Source organism: Acanthaster planci, linkage group LG11 (assembly GCF_054643075.1).
Source record: "Acanthaster planci isolate LZ-2023a linkage group LG11, COTS_SCS, whole genome shotgun sequence".
In the NCBI taxonomy this organism is placed as follows: Eukaryota; Metazoa; Echinodermata; class Asteroidea; order Valvatida; family Acanthasteridae; genus Acanthaster; species Acanthaster planci.
Window position 1 is genome coordinate 8,852,903 of NC_141787.1, and position 23,189 is coordinate 8,876,091.

General features: G+C 47.8%; 1 long non-coding RNA gene and 1 pseudogene across 1 annotated transcript in view; both read left to right on the plus strand.

The window, feature by feature from the left end:
• LOC147797429 (uncharacterized) overlaps positions 1 to 3,202 on the plus strand; it is a 3,932-nt gene extending 730 nt beyond the window's left edge. Inside the window, exons 1-2 of the long non-coding RNA XR_015427199.1 lie at positions 1 to 530; positions 1,537 to 3,202. The exon at positions 1 to 530 is cut by the window's left edge and continues 730 nt beyond it. This is a non-coding gene — a long non-coding RNA (uncharacterized LOC147797429). The remainder of the gene's footprint in view (positions 531 to 1,536) is intronic.
• Positions 3,203 to 5,025: 1,823 nt separating this feature from the next.
• Positions 5,026 to 5,172, plus strand: LOC147797430 (5.8S ribosomal RNA; annotated as a pseudogene).
• The last annotated feature ends 18,017 nt before the right edge of the window (positions 5,173 to 23,189 follow it).

A 23,189-nucleotide genomic window follows, 5' to 3' on the forward strand; every position in this document is an offset into this window, starting at 1 on the left:
CAGCAGGGCACATCATCAAAGGCTAAAGTGGGGGAATTTCATCACCTGAGACGCCTGATGTATCACGTGCCGCCCTTTTGATCACGTGACAGGAAACACTTCGCGTATTAATTTATACTTTTTTCCCCTTTTATTAGTACTTTCTAGTCCAGTATTTTTCATATAAATCCATCTTGCATTGGTCATGTGAAGGAGGCTCTAGACTGTTCGTTTGTTTTGCCAAGTAACAAAGTGCCGTTTTGTATTTCAAGAGTATAGCCTTTAACCGGATTATTTTTCCTGCTGCGTATGAAAAACAGTCCTGGCATGAAATATGACACAGGTACGCGGGCGCGTATGTACACGTACGTACATGTACGTTATAGCATACTACATGCACCGGCGGCCGTTTGTATGTTGTTGACACGATTGCACACATGCGAGTGACATGGCGTCGTTGATCGGAGAACTGAAGACGAAAGCAACAGAAGAATTGTGTGCTTTCCGTCGGGAACAGGACATGTCCGATGATGTCATCGAGAAATTTGAGAGTAAGTATTCAAGCAGTTTGCATTAGTTTCAACTGTTTCTTACTGTGGGAGAAACAGATTTTACTTGCTGGGATTCACTGTGACCCTAACGTTAGGTCTTATGACCGATCCCAACGCTATGTTTACCCGTGCACGGCCGCACGTATGCAAAGGTCATGCAGGGAAAGAATGGAACTGTTCCCATGTATAGGCCTAGCCTAGATCAGATATTGGTAGGTATGAGCCCAAACGTTTGTTAAACACCTTCTGTCGAAGGATAAACGACACAGGTCGTTTATAAACAAGTATATGTAGGCTAGGTTGCCCAGGTTGAGGCCCCCTCCATTGTATGTGGCCACCGCTGTAGAAAGTGTTTTTTTTGGGGGGGGCTTATAATTGTTCCCTGTAACAAATTGTTCATTATAGATCCCGCGCTGAATTTCTCAGGAGGCTGTTCAAATACAGAGTGGCACAGAATGAAATAGGACAGCTATTATTACAAGTTTACTTTTGTAATTTTGTGAGCCATCCCCCTTTATTTTATTGTTCCATTTCCTTTTAAGTTTCTCAAAATTCTCTGCATATGTTCATTGTCATTACGCACGCATTTTCCTTGACAAGCAGGAGGATTTCAAACAGAAGGAACTGGAAAAATCTAGATTTTTTCATGCAATAATTTTCCTCTGATTGCCTAATTTAAAGCCACTTGATATTTGTTACATGAAATACAGATCTTTACACATTTTCTTCAATAGAATTAGATTAAATCTAAATCAAGTGCGACAGTTTCTCTTTTGAGTAAACTGTTTCATACCTATGATGAGCAACACAATTTGCATAGGATGGAAAAAATCCCACACCTTCTTGTTCCATAGTTGAGGAAGCAATATGGGTGTCTATACAGGTGTTTGTTTGCTGAAACCAAAGTGGCTGTGCTGACAACAGTGGACAGTAAAAAAATTCCCTGTAAACTGCTTGACAATCCAAATGCACATTTCATAAATTAATTTTCTTGGTAATAACGCAGGTTGGTGAGAAAATTGACAACACACAAAATTCCCCGACCCTCGTGATCAGCATGGACGACAAGGTACCAACTAGAGCACATGTTGTAAGCTTTCAAAGAACCATGGTTGAAGTGTATGGACAAAAACCAGTCAAGCGGAGGATACTCACTTTACTGGGTGGATACTACATCCTTGACTTCGAATATCCACATGGATACTCCGTCATGCTCAAATTCCTGCAGCATTTTCTGCTGGGCAGAATGGTGAAAGACATGCCAAAGTCTGGAGTAACCTATACTGTTAATTAGGATTGACCATACAGGTAGCAGGGTCAGATCTTTATCGTTAGATAAACGACTTTCCAAAGTTGCATGTCAATCAGGAGAGACTCAGTGCATGACTTTTAACAGATTTTTTCGTGTTGGCAAATTGTGATTACAACATTTGCTTCTTTATTAAGTGTGAGGATTTCATGCAATATGAAACTGTATTGGACACAGAAAAATCAACATTGAAATGCAGAGATTTTTTTCAGGGGAATGGATGTTAGGTGTATTTCTCATCTGTGACAAATGCATTTCCATGAACACAAAACAAGATACTTAAAACCTGTTTTGGGTTTCTGTGCAGTGGTTTGCTTTATGGTTAACGTGACATTTAAACAGCCACAACTTGTCAGTTGAATGTTTGGTGGGAATGGTGGACACTATTGTGAGACATATCCCTACCCTTTTGTGACACTGACAAACCCTCAAATTATACTGACCCTCATTTTGGTTTCAATTCAGTTTTAATTTGCCAGAAAGACTCACTACCTTGATCTCTTCTAATTCATAATTCATGTCTGTCATTACGCATTTAGAAAACAAGAACAAGTTAACTGGACAAATCAAAATTTTCTAATAAATAATGTAATGAAAGGGTATATAACATTTAAAAATATTTTAGAGTGTCTTCCAAACAAAGAGGAAGGCATCCATATTCAGTAATGAGAAAATATTAACCAATGTCAACTAATAGTTTTTTAATAAGTGTTTCATGAAAAGTTAAGTGTTGAAAAGTTTCAAAATTTTTGAGAAGTTGTGTAATATTTTATATCGAATACGTCAAGTGAAACTGATAATTTCAACTGTTAATTTAACTGGGAGTGTTAAGGGAATGTACATGGGCAAGCAAAACTACAAACAAAACTACAGTCATTTCACGTAGTACCTCATTGAAATGTTGGAAATTTACATTCAAAATTTGATCCTGTAAAATAATAGCACCAGAAAAGTATAGTATTTTTTGTCAGTTTCCAACACTGGTCGGCCGACTTTTGTTTGAAAAACCTGATTGTTTCAACTTTAACCTCTCAGTCACCCAATTTATTCAGTCAAATTTGCTTGTGTTTTAACCCATTTGTGACTGAATGCAATCCAGCTAAGTGCGTTTCCCTACAGCCTTACATTTGATTCATGTCTACTGGGATTGAAACACTACAGGAAAATAATCCATTATCTTGGATTCTTCATGCAGTTTGGAGCATTTTGTGCCAAGTTTGTTTTTTTAAGTCTGTAATTGAGATACAAAGTGGTAGTTATATCAATCAATCATGTTCTGTACCATTTCAAATACCACATTTTATCCAGATCTTTTATAGCTACTACATGCATAAATAAGAAATAAATCATGTGATTGAATGTATATTAGAAATGTTCCTAACACTGCTTTTAATATACTCACATTTTATGCTTGCAACTGCCACCCAGTGATAATAATCATTTCAATGCATAAAATGTATAATCTTTATGTGAATAGAAGCCAACTAAGATTTACTTTATGTGGTCCGTGCGCATCGCATACATGTCAAACATTGCGGTGTTAGGCGTTAGTCTGCTGGTGCCTAAACTTTTCCTAAGAATGTCACCTCTGTCACTTGTTTCGTTGCTTGATGTACATGAAGTAATGGAAATGCCGTGTCATCTCAGGTGCATGAATGTGAATGTATCAATGCTTGAAATACAGGAGGTAATGGACGTGCCTCAGGTAAATGCTGTGCTGCAAGTAGCGCGTTAACTAGCACCTGAGGCACAAAGTGTCTCAGGTGCAATTGGTGCTAGTAAGTGCTATTTAAGAAACTGGCACCTGAAGTGCAATGGTGCCTCAGGTGTTCATGATTCTGGGACAAATACGTGCTAGTCTTTATGTGCTAGGAAAATAGCACCTGAAGTGCAATGGTGCCTCAGGTGTTCATGATTCTGGGACAAATGCGTGCTAGTCTTTATGTGCTAGGAAAATAGCACCTGAAGTGCAATGGTGCCTCAGGTGTTCATGATTCTGGGACAAATACGTGCTAGTCGTTATGTGCTAGGAAAATAGCACCTGAAGTGCAATGGTGCCTCAGGTGTTCATGATTCTGGGACAAATACGTGCTAGTCGTTATGTGCTAGGAAAATAGCACCTGAAGTGCAATAGTGCCTCAGGTGTTCATTATTCTGGGACAAATACGTGCTAGTCAGTATGTGCTAGTAAACGTGCACTAGTTGGCCGTCTAACACCTAAGGTGCATAAAACTAAGTGCATGAGGTGTTCATGATTCTGGGACAAATAGCTGCTAGTCTACAAGTGCATCATGTGCAGCGCATTTTTACAGTGTACTGATGAGCGGTCGCCGCCACGGCAATCCTGCTCAGTACGAGAGGAACCGCAGATTCGAACCCCTGGTTCACGCGCTCGGTCGAGAGGCCGGTGGTGCGAGGCTACTACCCGAGAGATTACGGCTGAACGCCTCTAAGTCGGGATATCTGCCGGTGCGCGGCGACGCCGCCAGCGTCCTGCCCGAGGGCGGCCCGCGTCAGCGCCCACCCGGTCTGTGCCTAGGGGGGCCGGGCCGACCCCGCCGACTCCGCCCGCGGCCCCTGCCCGGGGGCCGGGAGCTCCGGTGGAAGCCGAACCGCCGTCTCGAGAGGGACGCCAGATCACTTGCAGACGACTTGGGTATGGATCGGGGTGTCGTGCCCAGTAGAGCAGCCGCTTCGCTGCGATCTGCTGAAACTAAACCTTTCCATCCGAGGGATTAGCCCGCGCCGCAGACGGGCCGATCCTAGCGGGGCCAGGTTGGAGGATGGACGGACGTCGGCGGGCCAGAGGCGGCTGCCGGGAGAGCGGCAGCGCCACTTGGTCGGCCGGGCGGGTCATGCGGTGGTGAAATCCCGGGTTGGCAGTGTACCCCGCAGGAGGGCCCGCCGGGAGAGACGGCGGAGCGAGCCGGCGCTCGCCGGGGCCCCGGGACGCCGGGGCTCGGCCTCGAATGGACCGGGGGGATTGGTGAGACGCGGTCGGAGCGGCCCCCCCTGGGGAAGGGGGCCGCCGCGCGAGAGGCGACCGGTCACCCCTCGGCCCGGCTCCCGCCGGTGGTTTTTTTTTCGGATTGCCGAAAAGAAGCTAGATGCTCCGCGCCCGGGCCACCGGCGCGGTTATCGAGAGGTGATGGACAGAGCCACCCCCCCCCCAAAAAAAAGATAGACAATTCTCGGCGGTAGATCACTCGGCTCGTGCGCCGATGAAGAACGCAGCCAGCTGCAAGAATCAGTGTGAATTGTGATCATCGGCATTTCGAACGCACATGGCGGTCCGGGCCCCCCGCGGGCCGGGCCTCCTCCACCTGAGGGTTGCATTGAGCTGGGCAATCGCCACGGCCGGGAGGTGCCGCGGCGCGAGAGCGCCCACCGACAGCGCGGGGCCCGAGGCCCCCGCGAGGACACTTGCTGCACGCGGCAACAAGGGGAGTGCCAAGAGACCGGGAGGTTGTGGCGCGGGTCCCCCGCTCTCTGGCGAAGATGATATGGGAAATCTGCGGGCAGGCGAAGGGGTACCGGCCAGGCGTGGTCTCCGCGTGGAGGGCCGGGTCGCTCCCCGGGGGAGTCCGCCGTGGCGTGGCAGGTCGGCGCTGAGTATCCATCCCACCCACGAGCGCAGGTCGTCCCCCCAAGCCGAACAAGAAAGACACGGGCGGCCTCGAGGGAGCGCGCCGGAAGGAGGCCAGGCAGGCCGGGCAGCCAAGAGAGAAAAAGGGGAGGCCCGGCCCCGCCAGTGGAGACCAAGCACCGCCGACCCCGTAGCAGATCTCCGAATGGACCGCCGGAGAGGGAGCCGGCGCCCAGCGCCGAGAGAGAGAGAAGAGAGCCCGCGCAGACGGGCCGCGGAAGGGGTCCCCTTCCTGGCACCTGCCAAGGCGCCGGGCGGGCCCCCAAGAGGCGAAAGAGGCTGACGCGATGTGATTTCTGCCCAGTGCTCTGAATGTCAAAGTGAAGAAATTCAGCGAAGCGCGGGTAAACGGCGGGAGTAACTATGACTCTCTTAAGGTAGCCAAATGCCTCGTCATCTAATTAGTGACGCGCATGAATGGATTAATGAGATTCCCACTGTCCCTATCTACTATCTAGCGAAACCACAGCCAAGGGAACGGGCGGGGAAAGAAGACCCTGATGAGCTTGACTCTAGTCTGACCTTGTGAAGAGACACGGGGGTGTAGGATAGGTGGGAGGGCCCCGGCCCGACGGTGAAATACCACTACTCTCGTCGTTTCTTTACTTAGCTGGCGAGGCGGGGCGCGGGCCCAGTCTTCTGGCCACCCGGTGACAGCTTCTGGCGGGGAGTTTGACTGGGGCGGTAACGCAGGTGTCCTAAGGCGAGCTCAGCGAGGACAGAAACCTTGCACGGAGCAAAAGGGCAAAAGCTCTTTTGATTTTCAGTATGAATACGGGCCATCAAAGCGTGACCTATCCTATTAGACCGTCGTGAGACAGGTTAGTTTTACCCTACTGATGAGCGGTCGCCGCCACGGCAATACTGCTTAGAACGAGAGGAACCGCAGATTCGGACCCTGGTTCAGGCGCTCGGTCGAGAGGCCGGTGGTGCGAGGCTACCACCCGAGAGATTACGGCTGAACGCCTTTAAGTCGAAATCTCTGCCGGTGCGCGGCAACGCCGCCGGCGTCCTGCCCGAGGGCAGCCAGCGTCAGCGCCCTCCCGCTCTTGACGGGGGGGGGGAGCTCCGGCTGAAGCCGAACCGTCGTCTCGAGAGGGACGCCATATCACTTGCAGATGACTTGGGTATGGATCAGGGTGTCGTGCCCAGTAGAGCAGCCGGTTCGCTTCGATCTGCTGAAACTAACCTTCGATCCGAGGGATTTGCCCGCGCCGCAGACGGGCTGATCCTGGCGGGCCGGGTCGGACGACTTGCCGCGGAGGAGGCAGCGTTGCCGCCGCGGGAGCAGCTTCTGGGAGAGGGGCGCCGCCACTTGGGTGGCAGGGAGGCGGGGGTGGTGGGGTCCAGCAGCAGGGAGAGGAAGTGGAGCGCAGAGGGCCAGCCGACGCCGCCCGGTGGCCCTCGGGCGGACCGAACTTGGAGGAGGAGACCGGGGAGGACCAGCGGCGGGCCCGGCGGAACTCGGCAGAGGAACGGGCGCAGCCGGAGGAGGGCATACCGGAACTGACGGCGGAGTGAACGAACACTTCCCCGGTGGCCGAGGATTGGCTGCTGGGCTGCATGTCTGACACGGCCGCCCCTAACTGACTTGAAATCCACGGTTAATAGCGTACCCCGCAGGAAGGCTCTCGGGGAGTTGCCAAGTCGGTCCCAATGCAATCGTGCGATCAGCTGTTCGGCACGGATGAACCATGGCTTCCAGCCCGAGGGCGGCATCTCGCAGCGGGCGGCGTCGATCCCGCCGTGGGTGCCGGACGGGAAGCGTGACGTGGGCGCCCGCTGAAGATTTCTTCCTCGGACGTCGTTGACCGCGAAAGGTCGCATCTCCAGTTACGCTTGGACTCGGGCGCAAAAACCGACTCGGCCCCACCCGTGAACGCGTCGGTGAGGCACCCTAGCTTGCGAGAGCGTCTCTCGTTGGGGTATGTTGGGCCCGAAACATTACGAATTTCTCCCATTTAAACGAATCTGACTCGGAAAGGAAACATCCATTCTGAAATGACAGCTTTCCGCAGTGGACAATTTTATTGCCCCCTTGTGGTGATAAACCAGTAGTCCTATGCTTTTGACCTCTGCTAGAGGTACCAGTCCTTGGTACAAAGTGAATGACAGATTTGTGTCATCCTTCACTGGTTGTGGTCATTCATTGCTGGATTGATCACTGGCTTGATGCTGCTTCGTGATATGAAAATCAAAAACCAGAAATTTAGAGTTCATTGTCTAGTACATTTATAATCTATATGAAATGTTTGGCGCACGTATAAAAAAAAACAATTTGTGACAAAGTAGCAATCATTTACAAACAGAATATCAATGAGATAATTATGTCATCAGTTAAAATGAAATATTCTGGGGCCTTTTTTTTTCTTTCATGATGGAGTCTCCAAAGTAAATTGGCTGCCATATAAGGGCAAGGTTAAGGTGATTTCCTCATCTTCATCATCCATCATTTTACAGTCATGGTGCAATTCTCAAAATGTTCAGTTTCTAAAGAAGGCAAAATGACAGGAAAATTCTCAGTTGGAAGTCGTGTCCAGGCATTCGATGAGTTGGGAAGATGGTGTGCAGCTAAAGTAGTCAAATATGAAGAATGGTCATACCTAGTGAGTTTTATTGGATACTGGGCGTGATATCTGGGTGGATGAACGTTCCGTAAGACATCCAGTACCTCCCTATGAAGAGTATCATCAGAGACGTAAGTAACAGGCTCATGTTCCATACCAAAGGCACTTTACAGTCAAAGGTAGGGTTATGATAAAAGGGTTGGGGTTAGCGATACGCTTAGGGTTACAAATACGGTTAGGGTTAGGTTTAGGGTTACAGATACGGTTAGGGGTAGGGTTAGGGATAGGGTTAGGGTTAGGGTTATGGGTAGGGGTAGGGTTAGGGTTATGGTTGGGGTTAGGATTGGGGTTAGGGTTAGGGGTAGGGTTAGGGATAGGGTTGGGGTTAGGGTTAGGGGGAGGGTTATGATAGTAGGGTTTGGGTTAGCGATAGGGTTGGGGTTAGGGTTGGGGGAGGGCTATGATAGTAGGGTTTGGGTTAGCGATACGGTTGGGGTTAGGGTTAGGGTTAGGGTTAAAGGGTTAGGGTTAGGGTTATGATAAGATGGTTGGGGTTAGTGATAGGGTTAGGGTTAGAGATACTGTTAGGGGTAGGGTTAGGGATATGGTTAGGGTTAGGGTTATGGGTAGGGGTAGGGTAAGGGTTGGGGTTAGGGATAAGGTAAGGGTTATGGGTAGGGGTAGGGTTAGGGTTACAAATACGGTTAGGGTTAGGTTAAGGGTTAGGATTGGGGTTGTGGTTAGGGTTAGTGATACATAGGTTTGTGGTTTTGGCTAGGGTAGTGTTTGAGTAAGTGTTAGAGTTAGGGGTAGGCTTATGATAGTAGGGTTTTTGTTATTGATAGGGTTAGGGTTACATATACGGTTAGGGGTACGGTTAGGGATAGGGTTAGGGTTATGGGTAGGGGTAGGGTTAGGGATAGGGTTTCGGTTAGGGTTAGGGTTAAAGGTAGGGTTATGATAATAGGGATGGGGTTAGGGTTAGGGTTACAGATAGGGTTATTTGTAGGGTTAGGGTTAGAGATAGGGTTAGGGTTATGATAGTAGGGTTGGGGTTAGCGATAGCGTTTGGGTTATGGTTAGGGTTAAAGGGTTAGGGTTAAGGTAATGATAAGATGGTTGGGGTTAGTGATAGGGTTAGGGTTACAGATATGGTTAGGGGTAGGGTTAGGGATATGGTTAGGGGTAGGGTTATGGGTAGGGGGTAGGGTTAAGGTTAGGGTTAGGGGTAGGGTAAGGGTTATGGGTAGGGGTAGGGTTACAAATACGGTTAGGGGTAGGGTAAGGGTTAGGTTAAGGGTTAGGATTGGGGTTTTGGTTAGGATTAGTGATACATAGGTTTGTTGTTTTGGCTATCGTAGTGTCTGAGTAAGTGTTAGAGCTAGGGGTAGGCTTATGATAGTAGGGTTTTTGTTATTGATAGGGTTAGGGTTAGAGAGACGGTTAGGGGTAGGGTTAGGGTTATGGTTACGGGTAGGGGTAGGGTTATGGTTAGGGTTAGGGATAGGGTTTGGGTTAGGGTTAAAGGTAGGGTTATGATAATAGGGATGGGGTTAGGGTTAGGGTTACAGATAGGGTTATTGGTAGGGTTAGGGTTAGAGATAGGGTTAGTGTTAGGGGTAGGGTTATGATAGTAGGGTTGGGGTTAGCGATAGGGTTTGGGTTATGGTTAGGGTTAAAGGGTTAGGGTTAGGGTAATGATAAGAGGGTTGGGGTTAGGGATAGGGTTAGGGTTACAGATAGGGTTACGGGTAGGGTTAAGGGCATGGTAAGGGTTAGGATTGGGGTTGTGGTTAGGTTTAGTGATACAAAGGTTTGTGGTTCGGGCTAGGGTAGTGTTTGAGTAAGTGTTAGGGCAAGGGGTAGGGTTATGACAGTATGGTTGGGGTTAGGGATACGCTTAGGGTTACAAATACGGTTAGGGTTAGGGGTAGGTTTATGGGTAGGGGTAGGGTTAGGGTTGGGGTTAGGGTTAGGGATAGGGGTAGCGTTATGAGAATAAGGATGAGGTTATGGACAGGGTTAGGGTTAGGGGTAGGGTTATGAGAATAGGGTTTAGGTTATTGATATGGTTAGGGGTAGGGTTATGATAATAGGGTTGGGGTTAGGGTTAGGGTTAGGGTTAGTTAGATGGTTCGGGTTAGGGTTAGGGGTAGGGTTATGAGAATAGGGTTGATGTTATGGATAGGGTTAGGGTTAGGGTTAGGGTTATGATAATAGGGTTGGGGTTAGTGATACGCTTAAGGTTACAAATACGGTTAGGGTTACAGATAGGGTTAGGGGTAAGGTTAGGGATAGGGTTAGGGTTATGGGTATTGGTAGGGTTAGGGATAGGGTTAGGGTTATGGGTAGGGGTAGGGTTAGGAGAATAGGGTTGAGGTTATGGACAGGGTTAGGGTTAGGGGTAGGGTTATGAGAATAGGGTTTAGGTTATGGATAGGGTTAGGGGTAGGGTTATGATAATAGGAGAACAGGGTTGAGGTTATGGATAGGGTTAGGGTTAGGGGTAGGGTTATGATAACAGGGTTGGGGTTAGGTTACAGATAGGGTTAGAGGGAGGGTTAGGGTTATGGGTAAGGGTAGGATTTGGGTTAGGGTAAGGGTTGGGGTTAGTGTTAGGGTTAGGGGTAGGGTTATGAGAATAGGGTTTGGGTTAGTGATACGCTTAGGGTTACAAATACGGTTAGGGGTGGGGTTAGGTTAGGGTTAGGGGTAGGGTAAGGGGTAGGGTTTTGAGAATAGGGTTGAGGTTATGGATAGGGTTAGGGTTAGGGTTAGGGGTACAGTTAGGGTTAGGGGTAGGGTTTTGATAATAGGGTTGAGGTTATGGATAGGGTTAGGGATAGGTTTAGGGTTATGGGTAAGGTTAGGGTAAGGGTTGGGGTTAGGGTTAGGGGTAGGGTTATGAGAACAGGGTTGAAGTTATGGACAGGGTTAGGGTTAGGGGTAGGGGTATGAGAATAGGGTTTAGGTTATGGAGAGGGTTAGGGGTAGGGTTATGATAGTAGGGTTGATGTTATGGATAGGGTTAGGGTTAGGGGTAGGGTTAGGATAATAGGGTTGGGGTTAGTGATACGCTTAGGGTTACAAATACGGTTAGGGGTGGGGTTAGGTTAGGGTTAAGGATAGAGTAAGGGGTAAGGTTTTGAGAATAGGGTTGAGGTTATGGATAGGGTTAGGGTTAGGGTTATGGGTAAGGTTAGTGTTGGGGTTGGGGTTGGGGTTATGGTTAGGGTTAAACTTAGGGTCATCATAATATTGTTGGGGTTAGGTTTAGGGATACAGATACGGTTAGGGGTAGGGTTAGGGTTTAGGGATAGGGTTAGGGTTATGGGTAGGGGTTGGGTTAGGGTTAGGGTTATCGGTAGGGGTAGGGTTAGGCTTAGGGTTGGGGTTAGGGGTAGGAGAATAGGGTTGAGGTTATTGATAGGGTTAGGGCTAGGGGTAGGGTTATGAGAATAGGGTTTAGGTTATTGATATGGTTAGGGGTAGGGTTATGATAATAGGGTTGGGGTTAGGGTTAGGGGTAGGGTTAGGGTTGGGGTTATGGTTAGGGGTAGGGTTATGAGAATAGGGTTGATGTAAGGGAGAGGGTTACGGGTACAGTTATGATAATAGGGTTGGGGTTAGTGATACGCTTAGGGTTACAAATACGGTTAGGGTTAGGGTTACAGATAGGGTTAGGGGTAAGGTTAGGGATAGGGTTAGGGTTATGGGTATTGGTAGGGTTAGGGATAGGGTTAGGGTTATGGGTATTGGTAGGGTTAGGGATAGGGTTAGGGTTATGGGTAGGGGTAGGGTTAGGAGAATAGGGTTGAGGTTATGGACAGGGTTAGGGTTAGGGGTAGGGTTATGAGAATAGGGTTTAGGTTATGGATAGGGTTAGGGGTAGGGTTATGATAATAGGAGAACAGGGTTGAGGTTATGGATAGGGTTAGGGTTAGGGGTAGGGTTATGATAACAGGGTTGGGGTTAGGTTACAGATAGGGTTAGAGGGAGGGTTAGGGTTATGGGTAAGGGTTGGGGTTAGTGTTAGGGTTAGGGGTAGGGTTATGAGAATAGGGTTTGGGTTAGTGATACGCTTAGGGTTACAAATACGGTTAGGGGTGGGGTTAGGTTAGGCTTAGGGGTAGGGTAAGGGGTAGGGTTTTGAGAATAGGGTTGAGGTTATGGATAGGGTTAGGGTTAGGGTTAGGGGTACAGTTAGGGTTAGGGGTAGGGTTTTGATAATAGGGTTGAGGTTACGGATAGGGTTAGGGATAGGTTTAGGGTTATGGGTAAGGTTAGGGTAAGGGTTGGGGTTGGGGTTAGGGTTAGGGGTAGGGTTATGAGAATAGGGTTGAGTTTATGGACAGGGTTAGGGTTAGGGGTAGGGTTATGAGAATAGGGTTTAGGTTATGGAGAGGGTTAGGGGTAGGGTTATGATAATAGGGTTGATGTTATGGATAGGGTTAGGGTTAGGGGTAGGGTTAGGATAATAGGGTCGGGGTTAGTGATACGCTTAGGGTTACAAATACGGTTAGGGGTGGGGTTAGGTTAGGGTTAAGGGTAGGGTAAGGGGTAGGGTTTTGAGAATAGGGTTGAGGTTATGGATAGGGTTAGGGTTAGGGTTATGGGTAAGGTTAGTGTTGGGGTTGGGGTTGGGGTTGGGGTTGGGGTTATGGTTAGGGTTAAACTTAGGGTCATCATAATATTGTTGGGGTTAGGTTTAGGGTTACAGATACGGTTAGGGGTAGGGTTAGGGTTTAGGGATAGGGTTAGGGTTATGGGTAGGGGTTGGGTTAGGGTTAGGGTTATCGGTAGGGGTAGGGTTAGGCTTAGGGTTGGGGTTAGGGGTAGGAGAATAGGGTTGAGGTTATTGATAGGGTTAGGGCTAGGGGTAGGGTTATGATAGTAGGGTTTTTGTTAGTGATAGGGTTAGGGTTAAAGATACCGTTAGGGGTAGGGTTAGGGATAGGGTAAGGGTTATGAGTAGGGTTAGGGTTAGGGTTAAAGGTAGGGTTATGATAATAGGCTTGGGGTTAGGGTTAGGGTTACAGATAGGGTTAGGGGTAGGGTTAGGGGTATGGATAGGGTTAGGGTTATGGCTGGGTTGGGATTGGGGTAGGGTTAGTGTTAGGGTTAAAGGTAGGGTCATCATAACATTGTTGGGGTTAGGGTTAGGGTTACAGATATTGTTTTGGGTAGGGTTGGGGTTAGGGTTATGGGTAGGGGTAGGGTTTGGGTTAGGGTAAGGGATGGGGTTAGGGTTAGGGGTAGGGTTATGAGAATAGGGTTGGGGTTAGTGATACGCTTATGGTTACAAATACGGTTAGGAGTAGGGTTAGGGTTAGGGGTAGGGTTAAGGTTAGGGGTAGGGTTTTGAGAATAGGGTTGAGGTTATGAATAGGGTTAGGGATAGGGTAAGGGTTATGGGTAAGATTAGGGTTGGGGTTGGGGTTAGGGTTAGGGATAGGGTTAGGGTTAGGGTTAGGGTTATGGGTAGGGGTAGGGTTAGGGTTGGGGTTAGGGTTATGAGAGTAGGGTTGGGGTTATGGACAGGGTTAGGGGTAGGGTTATGATAATAGGGTTGGGGTTACGGTTAGGGTTACAGATAGGGTTAGGGGTAGGGTTAGGGTTAGTTAGAGGGTTGGGTTTAGGGCTAGGGTTAGGGGTACGGTTAAGATAGTAGGGTTTGGGTTAGCGATAGGGTTAGGGTTGCAGATAGGGTTAGGGGTAGGGTTAGGGATAGGTTAAGAGTTAGGATTGGGGTTGTGGTTAGGGTTAGTGGTATATAAGTTTGTGGTTGTGGCTAGGGTAGTGTTTGAGTAAGTGTTAGGGCTAGGGGTAGGGTTATGATAATAGGGTTTTTGTTAGTGATAGGGTTAGGGTTACAGATACGGTTAGTGGTAGGGTTAGGGTTTAGGGATAGGGTTAGGGTTATGGGTAGAGGTTGGGGTAGGGTTAGGGTTGTGGGTAGGGGTAGGGTTGGGGTTAGGGGTAGGAGAACAGGGTTGAGGTTATTGATAGGGTTAGGGTTAGGGGTAGGGTTATGATAACAGGGTTGGGGTTGGGTTACATATAGGGTTAGGGGTAGGGTTAGGGTTATGGGTAGGGTTTGGGTTAGGGTAAGGGCTGGGGTTAGGGTTAGGGTTAGGGGTAGGGTTATAAGAATAGGGTTGATGTTATGGATAGGGTTAGGGTAAGGGGTAGGGTTATGATAATAGGGTTGGGGTTAGCGATACGCTTAGGGTTACAAATACGGTTAGGGTTAGGGTTAAAGATAGGGTTAGGGGTAGGGTTAGGGATAAAGTTAGGGTTATGGGTAGGGGTAGGGTTAGGGTAAGGGTTGGGGTTAGGGTTATGGGTAGGGTTATGTGAATAGGGTTGAGGTTATGGATAGGGTTAGGGTTAGGGTTATGAGAATAGGGTTTAGGTTATGGATAGGGTTAGGGGAAGGGTTATGATAATAGGGTTGGGGTTAGGGTTAGGGTTACAGATATGGTTAGGGTTAGGGGTAGGGTTATGAGAATAGGGTTGATGATATGGATAGGATTAGGGTTAGGGGTAGGGTTATGATAATAGGGTTGCGGTTAGTGATACGCTTATGGTTACAAATACGGTTAGGGGTAGGGTTAGGGTTAAGGGTAAGGTTAGGGGTAGGGTTTTGAGAATAGGGTTGAGGTTATAGATAGGGTTAGGGTTAGAGTTATGGGTAATGTTAGGGTTTGGGTTAGGGTTAGGGTTAAACTTAGGGTCATCATAATATTGTTGGGGTTAGGGTTAGGGTTACAGATAGGGTTAGGGGTAGGATTAGGGTTAGTTAGAGGGTTGGGTTTAGGGCTAGGGTTAGGGGTACGGTTAAGATAGTAGGGTTGGGGTTAGCGATAGGGTTAGGGTTGCAGATAGGGTTAGGGGTAGGGTTAGGGATAGGTTAAGAGTTAGGATTGGGGTTGTGGTTAGGGTTAGTGGTACATAGGTTTGTGGTTGTGGCTAGGGTAGTGTTTGAGTAAGTGTTAGGGCTAGGGGTAGGGTTATGATAGTAGGGTTTTTGTTAGTGATAGGGTTAGGGTTACAGATACGGTTAGTGGTAGGGTTAGGGTTTAGGGATAGGGTTAGGTTATGGGTAGGGGTTGGGGTAGGGTTAGGGTTATGGGTAGGGGTAGGGTTGGGGTTAGGGGTAGGAGAACAGGGTTGAGGTTATGGATAGGGTTAGGGTTAGGGGTAGGGTTATGATAACATGGTTGGGGTTAGGTTACAGATAGGGTTAGGGGTAGGGTTGGGTTATGGGTAGGGGTAGGGTTTGGGTTAGGGTAAGGGTTGGGGTTAGGGTTAGGGTTAGGGGTAGGGTTATGAGAATAGGGTTGATGTTATGGATAGGGTTAGGGTAAGGGGTAGGGTTATGATAATAGGGTTGGGGTTAGTGATACGCTTAAGGTTACAAATACGGTTAGGGTTAGGGTTACAGATAGTGTTAGGGGTAAGGGTAGGGATAGGGTTAGGGTTATGGGTATTGGTAGGGTTAGGGATAGGGTTAGGGTTATGGGTAGGGGTAGGGTTAGGAGAATAGGGTTGAGGTTATGGACAGGGTTAGGTTTAGGGGTAGGGTTATGAGAATAGGGTTTAGGTTATGGATAGGGTTAGGGGTAGGGTTATGATAATAGGAGAACAGGGTTGAGGTTTTGGATAGGGTTAGGGTTAGGGGTAGGGTTATGATAACAGGGTTGGGGTTAGGTTACAGATAGGGTTAGAGGGAGGGTTAGGGTTATGGGTAAGGGTAGGGTTTGGGTTAGGGTAAGGGTTAGTGTTAGGGTTAGGGTTAGAGTTATGGGTAATGTTAGGGTTTGGGTTAGGGTTAGGGTTAAACTTAGGGTCATCATAATATTGTTGGGGTTAGGGTTAGGGTTACAGATAGGGTTAGGGGTAGGATTAGGGTTAGTTAGAGGGTTGGGTTTAGGGCTAGGGTTAGGGGTACGGTTAAGATAGTAGGGTTGGGGGTTAGCGATAGGGTTAGGGTTGCAGATAGGGTTAGGGGTAGGGTTAGGGATAGGTTAAGAGTTAGGATTGGGGTTGTGGTTAGGGTTAGTGGTACATAGGTTTGTGGTTGTGGCTAGGGTAGTGTTTGAGTAAGTGTTAGGGCTAGGGGTATGGTTATGATAGTAGGGTTTTTGTTAGTGATAGGGTTAGGGTTACAGATACGGTTAGTGGTAGGGTTAGGGTTTAGGGATAGGGTTAGGTTATGGGTAGGGGTTGGGGTAGGGTTAGGGTTATGGGTAAGGGGTAGGGTTGGGGTTAGGGGTAGGAGAACAGGGTTGAGGTTATGGATAGGGTTAGGGTTAGGGGTAGGGTTATGATAACATGGTTGGGGTTAGGTTACAGATAGGGTTAGGGGTAGGGTTGGGTTATGGGTAGGGGTAGGGTTTGGGTTAGGGTAAGGGTTGGGGTTAGGGTTAGGGTTAGGGGTAGGGTTATAAGAAAAGGGTTGATGTTATGGATAGGGTTAGGGTAAGGGGTAGGGTTATGATAATAGGGTTGGGGTTAGTGATACGCTTAAGGTTACAAATACGGTTAGGGTTAGGGTTACAGATAGGGTTAGGGGTAAGGGTAGGGATAGGGTTAGGGTTATGGGTATTGGTAGGGTTAGGGATAGGGTTAGGGTTATGGGTAGGGGTAGGGTTAGGAGAATAGGGTTGAGGTTATGGACAGGGTTAGGTTTAGGGGTAGGGTTATGAGAATAGGGTTTAGGTTATGGATAGGGTTAGGGGTAGGGTTATGATAATAGGAGAACAGGGTTGAGGTTTTGGATAGGGTTAGGGTTAGGGGTAGGGTTATGATAACAGGGTTGGGGTTAGGTTACAGATAGGGTTAGAGGGAGGGTTAGGGTTATGGGTAAGGGTAGGGTTTGGGTTAGGGTAAGGGTTGGGGTTAGTGTTAGGGTTAGGGGTAGGGTTATGAGAATAGGGTTTGGGTTAGTGATACGCTTAGGGTTACAAATACGGTTAGGGGTGGGGTTAGGTTAGGGTTAGGGGTAGGGTAAGGGGTAGGGTTTTGAGAATAGGGTTGAGGTTATGGATAGGGTTAGGGATAGGTTTAGGGTTATGGGTAAGGTTAGGGTAAGGATTGGGGTTAGGGTTAGGGGTAGGGTTATGAGAATAGGGTTGAGTTTATGGACAGGGTTAGGGTTAGGGGTAGGGTTAGGATAATAGGGTTGGGGTTAGTGATACGCTTAGGGTTACAAATACGGTTAGGGGTGGGGTTAGGTTAGGGTTAAGGGTAGGGTAAGGGGTAGGGTTAGGAGAATAGGGTTGAGGTTATGGATAGGGTTAGGATTATGGGTAAGGTTAGTGTTGGGGTTGGGGTTGGGGTTATGGTTAGGGTTAAACTTAGGGTCATCATAATATTGTTGGGGTTAGGTTTAGGGTTACAGATACTGTTAGGGGTAGGGTTAGGGTTTAGGGATAGGGTTAGGGTTATGGGTAGGGGTTGGGTTAGGGTTAGGGTTAGGGTTAGGGTTATTGGTAGGGGTAGGGTTAGGCTTAGGGTTGGGGTTACGGGTAGGAGAATAGGGTTGAGGTTATTGATAGGGTTAGGGCTAGGGGTAGGGTTATGATAGTAGGGTTTTTGTTAGTGATAGGATTAGGGTTAAAGATACCGTTAGGGGTAGGGTTAGGGATAGGGTAAGGGTTATGAGTAGGGTTAGGGTTAGGGTTAAAGGTAGGGTTATGATAATAGGCTTGGGGTTAGGGTTAGGGTTACAGATAGGGTTAGGGGTAGGGTTAGGGGTAGGGTTAGGGATAGGGTTAGGGTTATGGCTGGGTTGGGATTGGGGTAGGGTTAGTGTTAGGGTTAAAGGTAGGGTCATCATAACATTGTTAGGGTTAGGGTTAGGGTTACAGATAGGGTTTTGGGTAGGGTTGGGGTTAGGATTATGGGTAGGGGTAGGGTTTGGGTTAGGGTAAGGGATGGGGTTAGGGTTAGGGGTAGGGTTATGAGAATAGGGTTGATGTTATGGATAGGGTTAGGGGTAGGGGTAGGGTTCTGATAATAGGGTTGGGGTTAGTGATACGCTTATGGTTACAAATACGGTTAGGAGTAGGGTTAGGGATAGGGGTAGGGTTAAGGTTAGGGGTAGGGTTGAGGTTATGGATAGGGTTAGGGATAGGGTTAGGGATAGGGTTAGGGTTATGGGTAATATTAGGGTTGGGGTTGGGGTTAGGGATAGGGTTAGGGTTAGGGTTATGGGTAGGGGTAGGGTTAGGCTTAGGGTTGGGGTTAGGGGTAGGAGAATAGGGTTGAGGTTATTGATAGGGTTAGGGCTAGGGGTAGGGTTATGATAGTAGGGTTTTTGTTAGTGATAGGATTAGGGTTAAAGATACCGTTAGGGGTAGGGTTAGGGATAGGGTAAGGGTTATGAGTAGGGTTAGGGTTAAAGGTAGGGTTATGATAGTAGGGATGGGGTTAGCGATAGCGTTTGGGTTATGGTTAGGGTTAGGGTTACAGATATGGTTAGGGGTAGGGTTAGGGATATGGTTAGGGTTAGGGTTATGGGTAGGGGTAGGGATAGGGTTGGGGTTAGGGTTAGGGTTTTGAGAATAGGGTTGAGGTTATGGAAAGGGTTAGGGTTGGGGTTAGGGTTATGGGTAAGATTAGGGTTGGGGTTGGGGTTAGGGTTAGGGATAGGGTTAGGGTTATGGGTAGGGGTAGGGTTAGGGTTGGGGTTAGGGTTAGGGTTAGGGATATGAGAATAGGGTTGGGGTTATGGACAGGGTTAGGTGTAGGGTTATGATAATAGGGTTGGGGTTAGGGTTAGGGTTACAGATAGGGTTAGGGGTAGGGTTAGGGTTAGTTAGAGGGTTGGGTTTAGGGTTAGGGTTAGGGGTACGGTTAAGATAGTAGGGTTGGGGTTAGCGATAGGGTTAGGGTTGCAGATAGGGTTAGGGGTAGGGTTAGGGATAGGTTAAGAGTTAGGATTGGGGTTGTGGTTAGGGTTAGTGGTATATAAGTTTGTGGTTGTGGCTAGGGTAGTGTTTGAGTAAGTGTTAGGGCTAGGGGTAGGGTTATGATAGTAGGGTTTTTTTTAGTGATAGGGTTAGGGTTACAGATACGGTTAGTGGTAGGGTTAGGGTTTAGGGAAAGGGTTAGGGTTATGGGTAGGGGTTGGCGTAGGGTTAGGGTTGGGGTTATGATTAGGGGTAGGGTTGGGGTTAGGGGTAGGAGAACAGGGTTGAGGTTATTGATAGGGTTAGGTTTAGGGGTAGGGTTATGATAACAGGGTTGGGGTTGGGTTACAGATAGGGTTAGGGGTAGGGTTAGGGTTATGGGTAGGGGTAGGGTTTGGGTTAGGGTAAGGGCTGGGGTTAGGGTTAGGGGTAGGGTTATAAGAATAGGGTTGATGTTATGGATAGGGTTAGGGTAAGGGGTAGGGTTATGATAATAGGGTTGGGGTTAGCGATACGCCTAGGGTTACAAATACGGTTAGGGTTAGGGTTAAAGATAGGGTTAGGGGTAGGGTTAGGGATAAAGTTAGGGTTATGGGTAGGGGTAGGGGTAGGGGTAGGGTAAGGGTTGAGGTTAGGGTTAGGGGTATGGTTATATGAATAGGGTTGAGGTTATGGATAGGGTTAGGGTTAGGGTTATGAGAATAGGGTTTAGGTTATGGATAGGGTTAGGGGTAGGGTTATGATAATAGGGTTGGGGTTAGGGTTAGGGTTACAGATATGGTTAGGGTTAGGGGTAGGGTTATGAGAATAGGGTTGATGATATGGATAGGATTAGGGTTAGGGGTAGGGTTATGATAATAGGGTTGCGGTTAGTGATACGCTTATGGTTACAAATACGGTTAGGCGTAGGGTTAGGGTTAAGGGTAAGGTTAGTGGTAGGGTTTTGAGAATAGGGTTGAGGTTATAGATAGGGTTAGGGTTAGGGTTATGGGTAATGTTAGGGTTTGGGTTTGGGTTAGGGTTAGGGTTAAACTTAGGGTCATCATAATATTGTTGGGGTTAGGGTTAGGGTTACAGATAGGGTTAGGGGTAGGATTAGGGTTAGTTAGAGGGTTGGGTTTAGGGCTAGGGTTAGGGGTACGGTTAAGATAGTAGGGTTGGGGTTAGCGATAGGGTTAGGGTTGCAGATAGGGTTAGGGGTAGGGTTAGGGATAGGTTAAGAGTTAGGATTGGGGTTGTGGTTAGGGTTAGTGGTACATAGTTTTGTGGTTGTGGCTAGGGTAGTGTTTGAGTAAGTGTTAGGGCTTGGGGTAGGGTTATGATAGTAGGGTTTTTGTTAGTGATTGGGTTAGGGTTACAGATACGGTTAGTGGTAGGGTTAGGGTTTAGGGATAGGGTTAGGTTATGGGTAGGGGTTGGGGTAGGGTTAGGGTTATGGGTAGGGGTAGGGTTGGGGTTAAGGGTAGGAGAACAGGGTTGAGGTTATGGATAGGGTTAGGGTTAGGGGTAGGGTTATGATAACATGGTTGGGGTTAGGTTACAGATAGGGTTAGGGGTAGGGTTAGGGTTATGGGTAGGGGTAGGGTTTGGGTTAGGGTAAGGGTTGGGGTTAGGGTTAGGGGTAGGGTTATAAGAATAGGGTTGATGTTATGGATAGGGTTAGGGTTAGGGGTAGGGTTATGATAATAGGGTTGGGGTTAGGGTTACAAATATGGTTAGGGTTAGGGTTAAAGATCGGGTTAGGGGTAGGGTTAGGGATAAAGTTAGGGTTATGGGTAGGGGTAGGTTTAGGGTAAGGGTTGGGGTTAGGGTATATGTTATGGGTAAGGTTAGTGTTGGGGTTGGGGTTAGGGTAAGGGTTAGGGTTAGGGTTATGAGAATAGGGTTTAGGTTATGGATAGGGTTAGGGGTAGGGTTATGATAATAGGGTTGGGGTTAGGGTTAGGGTTAAAGATATTGTTAGGGTTAAGGTTAAAGATAGGGTTAGGGGTAGGGTTAGGGATAAAGTTAGGGTTATGGGTAGGGGTAGGTTTAGGGTAAGGGTTGGGGTTAGGGTTAGGGGTAGGGTTATGAGAATAGGGTTGAGGTTATGGACAGGGTTAGGGTTAGGGTTATTAGAATAGGGTTTAGGTTATGGATAGGGTTAGGGGTAGGGTTATGATAATAGGGTTGGGGTTAGGGTTAGGGTTAAAGATATGGTTAGGGTTAGGGGTAGGGTTATGAGAATAGGGTTGATGATATGGATAGCATTAGGGTTAGGGGTAGGGTTATGATAATAGGGTTGCGGTTAGTGATACGCTTAGGGTTACAAATCCGGTTAGGGGTAGGGTTAGGGTTAGGGGTAGAGTTAGGGTTAGGGGTAGGGTTTTGAGAATAGGGTTGAGGTTATGGATAGGATTAGGGATAGGGTGAGGGTTACGCTTATGGGTAAGGTTAGGGTTGGGGTTTGGGTTAGGGTTGGGGTTAAAGGTAGGGTCATCATAATATTGTTGGGGTTAGGGTTAGGGTTACAGATAGGGTTAGGGGTAGGGTTAGGGATAGGGTTAGGGTTATGGGTAGGGTTTGGGTTAGGGTAAGGGTTGGGGTTAGGGTTAGGGGTAGGGTTATAAGAATAGGGTTGAGGTTATGGATAGGCTTAGGTTTAGGGGTAGGGTTATGATAATAGCGTTTGGGTTAGCGATACGCTTAGGGTTACAAATACGGTTAGGGTTAGGGTTAAAGATAGGGTTAGGGGTAAGGTTAGGGATAACGTTAGGGTTATGGGTAGGGGTAGGGTTAGGGTAAGGGTTGGGGTTAGGGTTAGGGTTAGGGGTAGGGTTATGAGAATAGGGTTGAGGTTATGGACAGGGTTAGGGTTAGGGTTATGAGAATAGGGTTTATGTTATGGATAGGGTGAGGGTTAGGGGTAGGGTTAGGGATAGGGTTGGGTTTAGGGTTAGGGTTACAGATATGGTTAGGGTTAGGGGTAGGGTTATGAGAATAGGGTTGATGATATGGATAGGATTAGGGTAGGGGTAGGGTTATGATAATAGGGTTGCAGTTAGTGATACGGTTACGGTTACAAATACGGTTAGGGGTAGGGTTGGGGTTAAGGGTAAGGTTAGGGGTAGGGTTTTCAGAATAGGGTTGAGGTTATAGATAGGGTTAGGGTTAGGGTTAGGGTTATGGGTAATTTTACGGTTTGGGTTGGGGTTAGGGTTAGGGTTACAGATAGGGTTAGGGGTAGGGTTAGGGATAGGGTTAGGGTTAGCGGTAGGGTTATGATAATAGGGTTGGGGTTAGCGATACGTTTAGGGTTACAAATACGGTTAGGGGTAGGGTTAAAGTTAGGGTTAGGGGTAGGGGAAGGGTTAGGGTTAAGGGTAGGGTTATGAGAATAGGGTTGAGGTTATGGATAGGGTTAGGGTTAGGGGTAGGGTTATGAGAATAGGGTTGGGGTTATGGATAGGGTTAGGGGTAGGGTTTTGAGAATAGGGTTGAGGTTATTAATAGGGTTAGGGTTAGGGGTTGGGTTATGATAGTAGGGTTGTGGTTAGTGATACGCTTAGGGTTAGAAATAAGGTTAGGGGTAGGGTTAGGGGTAGGGTTTTGAAAATAGGTTTGAGGTTATGGATAGGGTTAGGGTTATTGGTAAGGTTAGTGTTGGGGTTGGGGTTGGGGTTGGGGTAAGGGTTACAGATAGGGTTAGGGGTAGGGTTATGGGTAGGGTTAGGGTTAGGGGTAGGGTTATGATAATAGGGTTTGGGTTAGCAGTAAGCTGGGTTACAAATACGGTTAGCATTAGGGTTACAGATAGGGTTAGGGTTAGAAATAGGGTTAGGGTTATGGGTAGGGGTACGGTTAGGGTTTGGTTTAGGGTTACAATTACGGTTAGGGGTAGGGTTAAAGTTAGGGTTAGGGTTAGGGGTAGGGTTAGGGGTAGGGTTAGGGGTAGGGTTAGGGTTATGGGTAGGGTTATGATAATAGGGTTGGGGTTAGGGTTAGGGTTACAGACATGGTTAGGGTTAGGGGTAGGGGTATGAGAATAAGGTTGGGTTTAGCGATACGCTTAGGGTTACAAATACGGTTAGGGTTAGGGTTACAGATAGGGTTAGGGGTAAGGTTAGGTATAGGGTTAGGGTTATGGGTAGGGGTAGGGTTAGGGTAAGGGTTAGGGTTACAATTACGGTTAGGGGTAGGGTTAAAGTTAGGGTTAGGGTTAGGGGTAGGGTTAGGGGT